Below are 15,117 nucleotides of genomic sequence, written 5' to 3'. Positions count from 1 at the left end.
TCTAAACCCTTCCACCCACACCAGTACAATGCTACACCACAGTCTTAAATCCCTACATCTTTCAGCCCTTCCGGCTCTAGGAAGCTCTTTCATCTTCCCCTGGCCTCCTCTTCCTCGTAACAAATATGTCCTTCCTGACTTCTACCAGGTTGTTCAGCTGAGGGCTCATAAGTTGCTTACCTTCCCCAGCTTCTCCTTCTGGTTAGCTAATTATTCAACCAGTCATGACAGGGGGAACTGAGGTGACAGTGATCAGGGTGCTGTCAGATCTCAGTACTCTGTCACACAGCTGTAATGGTAAAACTCACTGCAGCAGTTGTTGGCAGACAGATTTTTGCTTTATTTATATATATATATAACCTTTCAGTCTCTCTTGCTGCTTTTCCCATCAACGCTTATTGTGTTAAGTTATTGTGACACTTTCTCACAGCTGAGGCCCAATTATCCTAGCAGGCCTTTCTTTTGAAATAGCTCTCTTCCTGCTCACTTGTGTGTGGCTCAGGCAATCACCAGTGCCTGAGCTGGAACTATCTATCTTTTTTTTTTTCTTTTCTGTTTCTTCTCCTGTGACACTCATCCACTTGTCGGACAACTTCTCGTGCTCACAATTAGTAGTGAACATGCCTGAGCTAGAATTATTTTTCCTCAGATTCCACTTCTTTGAGTCAAGGACACAGTGCAGCCCAAGTGCAAGGGAGAGAGAGAACTTTATTTTTGTGCAGTTAAAATAGAGAGGAAGACTACAGCAGATTTCAGCACATGGTACTATATCTCGTTTTGGGCATTAGTCCAGTCTTTCAGACGACATGTGCAAAGTTAAACCATTTTATGCCCTTCACTGTTTTTTAACTGCTGCTAAGAAATATACAAGCCTATTATAGACTGGAGCCAGGATGTGAAACAACAGAACTTCAGAGTACAAGGAGTCAGGAATTGCATATGTGGGTTTCTTAACTATGTACCTGACTCCCTGTGTGACCTGAGGATGATAATTTGATTTTTTACCCACATACAAAATAGGGGGCATTGAGAATTTTAATAAAATGTTCAGAAAGTTCAAGGATCAATGCCTAATACAGCAGTCAATGAGCATACAAAACACATATTTGCTTCCACTTGGCTCCCGTTGGACCAAATTATATAATTATATTCTCAATCTACACTGTGTAAGTCTATCATTATTATTTTATTATTCTCAGCACTGCCTCCCCAGTAATTCACAATTACTTGGAGTAACTAGTGATTACCACAATAATAAAGCACTAGTTTACTGATAGCTGAATTTTTCTAAAACGCCGTACTCAGAGAAATGCATATCAATACAAGATAGAAAAAAATGGAACTCAAACTCCAATCCCTAGGTGAATAGTTAAAGCAGAGAGCCACCCAAATGAAATTCTTTTTTGTATGCTTACTACATGCTGTCATGTTATGAGACAGCCTGGTCCTTTGACAGTGAATTTTTGTATTCTTCCATTGTCAGCTGCCATACTGTTTGCACCATTAAGTAAATGTCTTCCAAACCGTGCCCCAGGGAGCTATTACAGAGCAGTATGAGTCATAAAAACAGCAGATTTTGCTTTTCTGTTGTAGAGTGTACCTGGCATAAAGGCACATTTAGTGCAACCAGCTACACAATTTCCTTATCATGCCATGTCAGATTTGTTCAGTATTTCCTAGAACAGAGCAAGTAGTGTGTGCAAAAAACAGCCCCCGTCCACCTTTTTGTGACCATTGATTTGATTTTTTTAAAATAAAGTTGCTTAAATTGCATTCACCTTACTTTTGTTTTCAGCATCTATTTTAATGACCTTGTTTCCTGGCAGGCTTGACTGCAAAAAGAATAAGTTTTAAGCAAATATTCTATTATTAGCTGAAAGCATATTTGGAATTTACAATTTCAAGTATTCAGATAAGAAATCTAGTTTTAAGTTATCCAGTCAGGGAACAGAAATATCATGTGACCTATGTTTTCAGTTAAAAATGTTCGAATTTTGAATATTTAGTGTTCAGTGCAATATTTACAGTGAATAGTTTGTGAGCAATCCACAGGCTGAAATATGTTCATATAAAACATTGATCAGATATTTTAGAAGAAGGAACAAAATAAATGAGAAATATTATTTGTTTGCAGATATTTCAAGAACAGAAAAAAAGCTTATTTGTTAGTAATAATTTGTTGTGAACAGTTTACTAATTATATTGGTATAGTGCACAAACCCTTCCCCACTTTCCACAGACATGAAAGAACAGATATTGTAAGTCTTGTGCATGCCACATATAAAATCTGATGTTGCTTATAATAAACTTTTGTTGAATTTGAATGACAGATTTCATCCAAAGCTTTGTTCAGGAATTACTGTTATTACTATTCACTAGTAGCAGCTACTAACACTCCTGAACCCAAGGTCATGGTAACATTTTTACACAAGATTTCTGGTTTCTGACTTTGCATACCTGTAATTTAAAAATAGATTTTAAATAGTAGATTCATAGATTCCAAGGCCAGAAAGGACCATTATCTAGTCTGAACTTCTTGATAACACAGGCCATAGAATTTCCCCACAATAATTACTAGATCATATATTTTACAAAAACATCTAAGTTGATTTAGAAATGGACAGTGATGGCAAATCTACCATGACCATTAGTAAACTTTTCCAACGGTTAATTACTTTCATCGTTTAAAAAAATTTTGCCGTATTTCCGATCTGAATTTGTCTAGCTTCAACTTTTAGACATTGGATGATATACTTTTCTCTGGTAGATTGAAGAGCCCATTATTAAAAATGTTTTCCCCATGATACTTGTAGACTGTAATCAAGTCACCTTTCCCCTTCTCTTTGCTAAGCTAAATAGATTGAGCTCTTTGAGTTTTTTTGTCTTGAGCGTCTTTGGTGTTTCATGTCACATATGGTAAAGGAATAGATCACATCTTTCTTAGGAAAATAGTGAAGGGTGTATTCCCTTTCTGTGCACCTATAACTCCAAGGAAACCCATAAATGTAACCAGAAGGATTAAGTTTTTGCAGCTGAAACTGTAGGTTTGATTATTGCTCTAAATAGAATTTTTTAGTGATAACTGAAATTTATTCTAAGCAGTTGGTTCTGGCTATCACAAATTAAGAGTAAAGTGTGAGTAGATGTTAAAGCAGTGTCCTGGGAGACCTATTCCCTATCTGTAAAATGGGAATAATGATATACCTATCTCATAGAAGTGTTAAGCTTAATTGACTATTATAAACTGGTCAGGGGTCCTCAGATGCAAGGCACTATATAATTTATAAATTATTTGTATCAGGTGATAATAAATACAATTAACTACACTCACTTTTCACTGTTCTTTTTTTCTTTGTCTGCTTACATTAAAGACAGAATGTCGCCAAGGAGAGAGAAACAAATCCTATCCACCTTAAACCTCTGTTACCATGGTGCACGTTTTTGCTCTTTGTGGAGCAATGTTAAGGTTGCATAATACTTTCATTATAAATCAGTCTTCAGATGCCCATTATTTTGATACGTTTTAATTGTTTATGCTGAAATTTTACATGCTTCTTACCTACCTCAAAAGCCATTTCTATGATGAAGTTAATGGAGGAACAGGTGGCTCTGTCAATGTTTTAGCAGGTCTAGGCCCTGATTCAGCAAAGTACTTAGGCATGTTTCTCCTAGCTTTAAGCACATCCATAGTCCATTTGAACTGAATGGGACTATGGATGTATTAAAGTTATACTAGTGTGTAAGTACTTAGCTGAATCAGGGCCCTTGTGCCTTCCAGGTATGGAGCAGGAACTTGCAATTGGCAATGAAGATATTATTAGGGTCAGGAAGGTGCCTTTCACTGTTTCCATGTAAATCCAACCAGCTCATTTATAAACCACAGGCCACCTCAACTTCTAGCATTTCCTAACTTTTGAGAGCAACTGAATATTCTCTTAAACTAGTTTTCGGTATGGAATGTTGTTTATATCCACAATGAAAACACTACATATAACTTTGCCTGCCTCCCTGTTCTTCCCCTACTCACATACTTTCTTTCAGTAATGGAGCAAAGTAGCAAGAGATGCCAGTTCAGCAGTAATATCACACTGAATTTATTTTCCCTCTAAAACCACCAATTTAATGAGCATAATATCACACATAAGAGATCTTACAGAAATGTAATTACAAAAATCTAAAATAGGAAGTATTTAAAGAAAATACATCACATTTTCAAATAATATGAAAGATAGCATATTCCTCCCTTAAAATAGCCTTAGATAAGATACCATCATAGCCCATTTTAATGTTTTTTTTCATTGTTATACTGAAAGAAACTACCTCTCCTTTCCGACTCTCTCATTTCCCTACATTCCTCCTTGTGGTCTTCAGGACTGAGAACGCAGGTCAGCAAGCAGGATTATACACAGATTAAAAAATGTGAAAATATGTGGGGCTTGCCATCAGCCAAATTAATTTGCTCATTACGCTTAGTTTTCTCTTCCAGCTTACTCCACAGGAGGCAAAATCACTGCCCTGTATGATCAAACAAATGGTTTGCTGGGTTGCTGAGCTTATGGGGAAAAAAATCACTTTTTCATGATGTACAACATAAACCTGCAATAAGACTGCTTTTATGACAGATTAAATCAATAATGTTCTATATTCTGAGTCCATCATCTTTTCTTCTATATAGCTTTCAACTGAATAATCACCCTTCTAAAATAGCTTTGATGAAAGCTACCATCTGATTAGCTGTTTCCTATCTATTTACGTGTGTATACACACACACACTATAATTCTGTGTGCATTATTTGATTAGTGACAACTAACCATCATAGCTGAACTTTAAAAAATTGATCAGTCTATACAGATTTTTTTAAATAACTAAATTTCAATAATTAATTCAAAGAAATTGTGATCTACTGGCACACATTTAGGAGGCAGCTAAATTTGTCAAATATATTATGTCGTTAATTATATGCTTTAAACTTTGTGTCACCACAGATACATCCATAACAACTTGTCCTGCCTGGTATTCTTGTTAAAAATTTCACAAGGCCAATAATGGAATGTGCAGATGCAGTTCCCTCAGGACAGGTTTCAGCCCTACTGGTGTGGTGGTATTGCCAGCAGCCAGTACGAATATTATCCACGGTGTGTTGATAAATAAAGAAGATCAGTCACCTGGGCTGTCTCTCATTCACTTTTCACCTGTATTAAGTTTGAGCTGAAGTTTTTAAAATTCAGATATATTTGGAAAAGTTCAATACGTTTAAATTACTTAACACTTATGCTTACTGTTAACATTAAAGATGATAAAAAAAGATTCTGACTCTCAGATGTGCCCCTTTATAACTGGTCTTGTTTGGGAGGGAAAATTTAAATTCATTGTAGTCTTTCGGTATTTGAATGCTGGGCTTGCCCTCATTTGGTATTTTATTTAGCTCTTGGAGGTAAGTTTAAATGTCTGTTTGAGCTGGCTGCCATTGTCCAATTTTCTGAAAAAAATCCATCAGTAACTGTCAGGTCTCTTCCTTATATAAACATTATGCAATTGTAGGGCCTCTTTCTCTCTCACTGGTTCCCTTTACTGACATGGACATCACTATTATTCTGAGTCCTGACCTAACTCATCAAAGGAGCAACAGACTAGACCTAGGAAAAGGGCTGCACCTCACACGCACTATGAAGGAGAAGATAGAAGAGGACTCTGCTCCTACAGCATATTCCTGGCCATCTTCCCCCCTACCCTCTCCCAGCTCCATCAAAATGGGGTGTGGGGGGATCATTGATGAAATTCTATTCGTAAGCAATATGGGTACAAAGGTGTGTTTCAAGTTTAGTATTTTTTATTCTAAAAAAAATACTAAAAATGTGCTCTCTAGAGAGACAAGACATGGGAGTCCAAATCTGAATAACTCTCTCAATGTCAATTTAGGAACATGACTCCCACTATTTCAGTCATATGGGGGTCTTTTCCATGGGGACACTGTGTTTTAAAAAAAAAAATAGTTAACTATGACTACTCAGTTAAATAAAGGAAAAGACAATATTAAATAAAGCAAAACACAAATGGTTACCACAGTCACAGTCTCTTCTGGCTGCTTCTCCAAGGACAGCTTTTAACACAGATTGCACGTCTGAGAGTGGGACTGCTTCTGGTGGGGGACTCTTCTCTTGGTAAGGTTTAGACCAAGGCTCAGATCCACCAAAGGACTTAGGCACCTGCAGTGGGAATTAGATGCTCAAGTCCAAAATTTAGGCACCACTGATGTTTTCGGACCCCCAGTTAAACTGCTAGCTTACTCTGGAGGTTCCTAAAACACCTCAGTGCCTACATTTCCTCAGATGAAGTCCCATAGGTGCCTAAATTTATGCCTCTAGAATTAACTCTGCTGCTTCAATTTAAGCACCTGGGAGCCTATCTCATGCCCAACCCCAATGTGATCCTTAGATCAGGTAAAGATAGGCATTTCCCCGCCTATTTTACCTTCAGGGTCCAATCCAATAAGCATACTCAAAGCATGCCTAATTTCACACAAAATGGTGAGGGTGTGTGTGTGGCAGGGGAGTGGAGATGGCCTCCCTTAAACCTTTAGTCCAGTGGTTATGGAATTCCTCCTCAGCCTTACAAGGCGTAAGTCCCTCTGGGGCGGTTTTGGCCAAAGTGGATTGAATAATAGTTAATCCTGTTTCAGTGCATCACAGATACTAAAATAGTTTATAGATGGGCAAAAGAAGAGCTGAGCCCAGGCTGGGAAGGTGTCCAGCCTGTGAAAGAAATACCTGGAGTTTTAAGCTGCAAGCAAGAGCAGCTAGCCTTGAAGAAACTCTGCAATCTGCCTAAAACAACATTTAGGGTGAGAAATTACTGCTTATAACCAGTTTCTTTAGTGTTAAGCTTAACTTGCGTATTTGTTTCATTTTCTGGGTAATCTGGTTTGATCTGTTTGCTAACCCTTATAATCCATGTAAAATCTATCTATTGTAGTTAATAATAAACTTGTTTTTGTATTCTCTGAAACCAGTTTGTGGAATTCATACGGTGGAGGGGGGAGCAAAAAGCTGTGCATATCTTCTTCCCCATGGAGGAAGGGAGTGAATTTTATGAACTTATTCTGTGCAGTGCAAAACAATACAATTTTGGGTTTACACTCCAGAGGGGGTGTGCACTTGAGTGCTGGGCAATTCCGTAGCTGAGCCTTCACATGCAGAGCTGATCTCAGTGTCTGCGTCTTTCTGCAACTGGGTATGTCCCTAGCTGTGTGTGCTGGAGGAGGCTTGAGGGGCGGGTTCAGCAGATCAGTGTAAGGGAGCCCAGGCTGGTGGAACAGGCGAGCTCAGTGCTACCCCAGTACATCAGGTGGCACCCCGGAGGAGGGGAACCCATCACACCCATTGTACAATTTTCTCCATCCCATAATGCCATCCATATCCTATAATTTTCGTGCCTTTTTAAAAAATTGTACACTGTCTGCCATCTCTGACAGAAGCATGGAGCTCGCACAGCTCTGCACTATTGTCATGAACATTGCAAACATGGGATGAACAATCTTCTGGAGTTTGCAGAGCCACAACAATGGGGGGATATGGTGATTTCTTCAAGGATAGGTTGCTGAGGGACCTAGTGAAAAACAACTCAAGGTTGTTGGTGACAATCAGGAAGCAGCTGCAGATGGTGAAGTGCCGCTTTGGGGCCCAAAATTCAAGTACTGACTGGTGAGGTTGCATCATAATGGAGGTTGGATGATGAGCAGTGGCTGCAGAACCTTTGGATGCAAAAGGCCATATTCCTGGATCTGTGTGCCGAGCTCAGGCCAGCCCTCCAGCTCATGGACACCAGAATGAGAGCTGGATTGATAGCTGAGAGATCAGTGGTGATCACACAGTGAAAGCTTGCAACACCAGGTTGCTAATGTCAGTGGGAAATGACTTTGGAGTTGAAAAAGTAGGGGCTGTTGTCATGCAAGTGTTTAGGGCCATTAATGGGGAGTGGTTAGACTACTTTGGAGTCTCAAAGAAGATCCTAGCTTCAGGCATAGCTGGACCTTTTTGCACTCCACGGCATGTCCATCCTTCTCACTGTTCATGGCAGGGGTCTCCATCTTGGGTTCTACTGAGGTATCTGCAGTGGTCTTCAAGGTGCTGGTAGGGTCTCCACCAGCATACATCTCACTGTAAAAGTAGCAGATCTGCACTTGGTATCAGATCAACTGTTGGCTCCCTTGTCTCAGTTCCTTCACTTTCACTGCTGCTGTTGATTGGTGCCTGTCATATCCTTCCCCTGCATTCCCTGGGCAATCTTTTCATAGATGACCCTGCTCCTATGAATGGTCCATAGCCATGCCTGGGCAGCCTCTTTTCCCCAAAGGCTCAGGAGATCCAACATCTCCTCTCTGTGCCAGATAGGAGAATATCTAAAGCTTGTAATCAGCATGGTTGGTTGGGCAGTTGCACACAACAAGGCAGAGTTGCTAAATGTGCTCGCCAAGCTAGACAAACAGGAAAAGGCATCAGAAAAACACAAGGACTTTAAAGGAGGGGAGCTCTTCCAGGCTATATGACCCTGGGCAGTGGAGTTCAGAATTGTGATCAGAGCAGTCATTGTCAGGCACTGTTGGACAGCTAGCTATCGGAGGACTGTTAGGGTCAATTCAGGACACGCAGTATCTACAGTTGCATTGTGACCATAGTACATCAACCACGGCTTAGCACTGTTTGGGGAGATGGTGTTACTGTGCCACAGCAGCAGGGTGCTTATATGAGTAGGAGACAAATTTTACTGTAGACACATGAACAAATAAACTGATGCAAAGCAAAATACATTGACCTAACTTGGTGGAGTAAATCAGACAAAATTTTCAGAGCATTTGTAAGGATGGGGTTTTAACTTTTTCTTCTCTTCAGTCCATTTTCTGAGACATCCCTTTAGTTTCATCAGGGTTTAATAGCAGCTGAAATTCTGAGTCCAGTAAGTCTAAGCATCCTTATATCATATATAAAGATCTCCCAACAGTCAAAATAGTCTTTTTAGGTTTAAAAACTGTAAGAACTATTTAACTTTAAAGAGTCCTCAGAAGTTTGTTTGTTTTTATTTTTAACAATTCTTGGAGAGGTGATTCTTGTCTTTCTGTGTTTGGTAAGGAAACTGCATATGTATTTCCAGATAACTAATTCATTCTCCAATTAAATGTCAATAATTTTATACACAAATGGCTTCTGGTGTTGGTAACCAATCTAGCAAGGTTATTTGATTCCATGTTAGTACATAAAGCATCTTTTCATTATATAGCAATGATATTAGGAAGTTATTATATTAGAAACTTTGCATTTGGATAACATTTGTAGATATACATCTCAAAAGAAGTTGGTGTGACCTTTTAAACATTTAGGGAATAAACAAAGGCTTTTTCCAAAATATTTCTCATTCATATATATATATTTTTGTTAAATGAAGATTTTAGAATATTTATAAAAAATTACTTTCAATAGGGAAATTTCTTAGCACCTTTTGAGTATGTTTACCAAAGACTCTTTTCATGCAAAAGGGGCGCAACCCCCCCATTTTTACGATATAGTTTTATTACTTCTGATAACATCTCTACGTTCCTCTTTGTCCTAAGCAGAACATCCTTATGTTTTTTTTAAGTCAGGACTTCTTTCTAAAACATAAATATTCTGTGAAGTCTTAACACCAGACTAGTGTGTCTTCAGTTTTGATAAGGCAATCATGTTAGTTGCCTGCTCTTTGAGCAACCGGTTTTCATATTTATAATCTACAGTTTATAACATTTACAACTTTCAGTTCCTATCCAATGTCTATCCACAGCACAGTTACAATAACTAATATTTATATACGCCTTTCAAAACAGCATAAAAGAAAATCATATATAAAGTTAAAGCAAAGTAGAAGTTACAAACTACATTTCAGAGCCTGCTAAACATTCTTTGGGGTATAAATATAGTGTTATCTCCCTTTGACACTTGAAGTCTGTACCTAGATGACAAAGAAGAACATTTCCTATCAGTTCCTTTAAATTAGCCTCAACGTTTCTTTTAATAGCAAACATGTTATCCTCTAAGCATACTGTATATGAAAATACTAGTATCTCATTCAGTGAAGGTGCAAGCAAGTTTGTAAAGACCTAACATTATCAGAATAAATTATAATTTTATGTAATAACCATTTTGGCACCATATACTGAGGTTTTCCACATAGCAAATTTATTTTCATTATTGCATGAATTTTGGACATCAGATCTCCATACTATTTTCAGCCTTTGATTATGAACTCTGGCTACACATGTACAGACAAGGTAGCTGCCAGAGGGGATTGAGCTGGAGGCCTTTTAACATCAAAATATATTTTTTTATCTAAGATCTGAAAGGCGGTCGATTCTTGACTACTTTGGTTTTGTACTTCAAAAATAGTACGTTGTTTCTAACATTCCTGTTTCCTCACTCTGTAGTGTGAATAGACTCAATCACATACAGTTAAAATAATGTGACCATAACAGCATCCCAAAGCCAGAGAGCAAGGGGCTCCCTGGTATCTGGCAATGAATTTCAGATGTCTTGACCAGTCTACACCAATTCATTGGTTTCATGATCTGTATTTAACATGTGCCCCGTAATATATAATTGGAAAACTAATGATACACTGGTGAGTAGTATCATTGTGAAATATATGTATTAATACTATATGTGGAGTTATAGATGTTCTCTTATAATGTTTTAAAGTATGTATTTGAAGTCGATAACAGGTCTGCCCAGCTCTTGAATACAAATGAAGCAGGTTTGACAAGGGACAATGGGATTGCAGTTTACATAGATGGTAAACAGAGCCATGAAAACTCACAAGGTAGCTACAGAGTCAGCATGTCCAGGTCACAAAGGAATGAGTATTTGCTTGTCTGACCAGCCTGGTCAACAGGCAGAGACAATGAAGGCATTAATACATGCAGGGTAAACACAGCCACCAAGAGTGCAAGTGGGGAAAGATGGCGACTTAACAGTCTCCACTGGGAATGGAGATGGCGCCCCCAGGAAGCCTTCCTCTTGCAGCAGGCTCAATTAATTTTGAGAGAGATGGTTTTCAAAAACTAAAGAGGCCAGAGCTCTTGAGGTCACAAAGGATGGGTCCTTCAGCCAAGGGAGATTGAAGTCTCTGGACATTGATTATAAGCAAGAAATTTTCTTAGGCAAAGATTGTAATTGGCTGAAACTAAATTTTATTCTTAAAAGCATATTCCTACTTTGGTTTGTTTGTAAGGTCACGTCTAGACTACGCGCTGTATCGGCGCGTTAAAATCGATTGCTCGGGGATCGATATATTGCGTCTAATCTAGATGGGGTATATCGATCCCTGAGCGCGCTTATAGCGATTCCGGAACTCCACCAACCCAAACGGAGTTCCGGAATCGACATGGCGAGCCGCGGACATCGATCCTGCGCGGTGAGGACGGGTGAGTAAATCGATTTTAGATATTCGACTTCAGCTACGTTATTCACGTAGCTGAAATTGCATATCTAAAATCGATTTTACCCCATAGTGTAGACCAGCCCTAACACTTTCTGACCTTTCTTCCTTCTGCTTGGTATCACTTAACCTATAACTTTTTTGTTTAATAAACTTGTTTTACTTCTTACTATAAAGCAATCCACTGCTTTGATTAGAATGAAGTATTAGTTAATTCCAGTGAGGTGGTAAGCAGTTGATGTATTGTTACTTTAAAGGAAACAGCAAAGTTAATAATTTCTCTAAGTGTACCAGGAAAGGTCTGGATGCTTTAGGGCAGATGGTTTTGGGGAAATATGGGACTAGGAGTGTGTTTGGGGTCACCTCTGCATAAGGTAACTGGATGATAGGCTAGAATGAATCTGTTGTGTTGTAGGCAGTTGCTGTAGTCTGAGCACTGAATCAGAGCTAGAAAGCATGCACATACTCAGGAGCCTGCATGCTTGTTTACTGGCTGTTGGTGTCCAGGCTGTGAGCCACAGCAGCAGAACATTTAAGGCACCTAAGGTTATAGGGCAGGAGGTGTCACAACCCCTCATTAGTCTGGATTGCACCTGAGAATGTGACAAATAGACATAGAATCATAGGAGATTAAGGTTGGAAGAGACCTCAGGAGGTCATCTAGTCCAACCCCCTGCTCAAAGCAGGACCAACCCCAACTAAATCATGTTGCTTTGAAGATTACTTTTAGTGGAAGTTGTTGTATCTTATCTGTAATTCAATAAATATAAGGATATTGAGAAGTGTCTGCAGGTTGTCCTAGTTTGGATTAGGGTTTTTGATTTTAGGAAGAGCAGTAGCTCTTTCTTTTCTTTATGGAAGACTCTCCAGGTATAAGATTAACATGTAAGCCATACTACTGTTTTGCACCATTGAGTCGGATTAATTCTGCAATTGTCTGCATGCAGGTATAGATTTCTGGCCTGTTTTTTTTTTGTAATTAATTTAGAAGGCCTGGTGTATAATCAGTCTTGCATGTTGGCTTTGCAGTTTCCTTTTGCTATAATATGTCTGGATGAGGTCACATTTTTATTTGCTAATAAAATAGTACACTATGATCTGGTATGATACTGTATGTAAAACCACTGTATGTTGGGAAACAATGGATAACATGAACTGTTTTTGCTGAAAGGAGATATGGAGATCTAGATTTAAACTTCAGATTTCTACTAATATTTTCAGTAGAAGATCCCTCTAGATCATAACTTTGTTTGTAAATTCTGACCAAATGGTGATGTGATTTCAGGGGAAATGGCTCTTGATAAGTCAGCTTACCCTGATATTTGGTCATGTGTTGGTATTATATCACACTTTGCAACAATGTTTTATGCTAATAAGTATTATCTATTAAGATACATGTGGTGCATGGTAAAAATCTGGAAATATGAACGATAGTTTACTACATTATTATTTGAAAGGGGTTTACTGATTAATAGACTAATGGACAGTAATCAATTGCTGGAAGCATTCTAGGAGGTTCATAAAGAACTGTATTCATCAGTCTATTCAGCATGCCTGTCCTGCCACAGAGGAATGTGTGTCTCTGGTTATCACTGCCAAACTGCATCTTCTGATTTCTAGAATAAGACTACTTGCTTAAAAGATTAGTTTGTTGTTTATGGAAAAAAAGTGGTGTCTAAAAAAAAAAATGATACCCAAAAGCATGGTAGTTATAGTTTTGCGTCCCTTTACATGATACATTATGGAACTGAAGCCTCCTGTAACTTCTTTATTTCTTTTATATTGTGTTAGTGAGAGAGTTCAAAGCATTTCTACAATGACAGATAATGACTCAGATTTGTTACTTTGCTTTTTCAGCCACTATTGATGTATGTTTATTTTCTCATCTTCATATGGTCCTCTTGGATTTTGTCAGTGCTGTTCCTCTTCTGCTTAGTTCATCCATGCTGGTAACACCATACTTCTGTGGATTCTATGCGACATGGAGGGTAATGCAGAGAGATACTTTGTCTTAGATGCCCAGGACCTACTGGGTTTTTTTTGTATTGACAAGTTTGATGGGTTTTGACCCTGCCTGTTCCATTGTAGGAGGAAGGCATGAGAAGCAAACATCCTCTCAACTTACTGGAGAGATCTATGATAAACTCTTCTTGTTGAAATTGTTTTGTGGAGTTTGGCAAAAAAAATAAAAATAAAAGATTTGTCTAACATGGGGGCAATGTAGGCCAATGTCAGTGTACCGTTCCATCTGGCCGTATTCTAAGTCCAGTCCTTGAGGCAACTCTGATACTTGAACTTTCACTAGATGAGAAATAGGTCTGATTTATATTCTGAACATTTTACATATGCAGAACAGCTGTCTTGGCCTCAGATTTAAAGCACAGGTTGCTGTGAAACCATTTTTGGAGGATTCAGAGAGATTTATGCTCAGATTCAGTTCATTTCTTGTTGGTCTAGGCTTTAGAATACCATGGCTATTACTGAATCCATTACTCTTGCTAGATGAACTCTGAATTTGGAATGGAAACATAATTCTAGGCACGTATATTTTCTTAAGTATTTGCGTAATTAAAGAATCTAGGTCTTTGGCAGAGGCCTTAACATTTAAGTGTTGCTACTGGAGTTCTGGTAAATGAGTCTGTTGAACTTTAAAGCGTTTCTGAACACAGCAGATAGTGACACTGTTATATAGGCTGAGTGTGCATGATAGGGTTCTTCCTGACACCGTCTCAGGAGCAGAAAGATGATTCATACTATTAGAGAGCCTTAGAAAAGAAATCCCAGGAAGGAGATGCCTCTGATTTGGCTTAGCCTTTGGATAGCCTGTTAGGTCTCTAAAGCCTACCTTCAGATAGCATTTCCTCCAAATGTTAAATGTTTTCTTTAATAGCATTATCATACTTGAAAATTTTACTTCTGGGAGTAATGTAATAGAATTGGCAAATATTGTTTTTGAATACTGTGATGTTGTTATTGGTTTCCATTAGAATTTAAATTGTTGATTTTTATCCATGTACCCCAAGTGCCTTCGGGTGAGACTGACTCTTTCTGTTGATACTGAGACAGAAACAGTCAGCAGCAGCATTGAACTGGAGCTCTGTTGGTTCATAAGAGAGAGAACTTTTGGCAAGGTGGCCTCTGTAAAGGGTCCTCAGTTTTGGAAATGCTTTTCCATCATTTGGAAAAGAAATAATAGTTCTACCTTCAGGGCATGCTACATTCCCCTGCTTACTAAGACACAAAGGTCCTATAAAAATGACATTTAATGGAGGAAAAGAATAATTTCTGAGCTTAATTTTTGATTTGGTCATTTTCTCGTTTGCAAGATAGGAGTAGCTGCTGGTTTTGCTTTTGATTTGATTGTAATTTTAATTTTGGGTTAAGATGCCTATAGCCCACAATGGATATTTTTCAATTATATCTAAATCAAAATAAAAATGGTGCAAGTATTACTGGCTGGAAAACCATATTGGCATCTAGTATTCATCATGCTATAGGGTCAACGAATCACCTTAGATTTATAAAGCACTTTCATCCTTAAAAATATGAAAACTGTAGTGTTTCTCAGGACCATAGAGACTTTGTACATTGACTGAATTACAGATTTGACACTCTTGGCCATCATTCTCTGAACATGCTTATTTTTTATTTTTTTT

General features: G+C 38.3%; 1 protein-coding gene across 1 annotated transcript in view; it reads left to right on the top strand.

The window, feature by feature from the left end:
* LOC116816345 (connector enhancer of kinase suppressor of ras 2-like) overlaps positions 1-15,117 on the top strand; it is a 518,029-nt gene that overhangs the window by 141,418 nt on the left and 361,494 nt on the right. The gene's annotated exons all lie outside the window — the stretch shown is intronic.

The sequence above is a fragment of the Chelonoidis abingdonii genome, chromosome 8, assembly GCF_003597395.2.
Source record: "Chelonoidis abingdonii isolate Lonesome George chromosome 8, CheloAbing_2.0, whole genome shotgun sequence".
Taxonomy (NCBI): domain Eukaryota; kingdom Metazoa; phylum Chordata; order Testudines; family Testudinidae; genus Chelonoidis; species Chelonoidis abingdonii.
The sequence above is the reverse complement of the archived record's forward strand: the minus strand, read 5'-3'. Positions and strand labels throughout refer to the sequence as shown.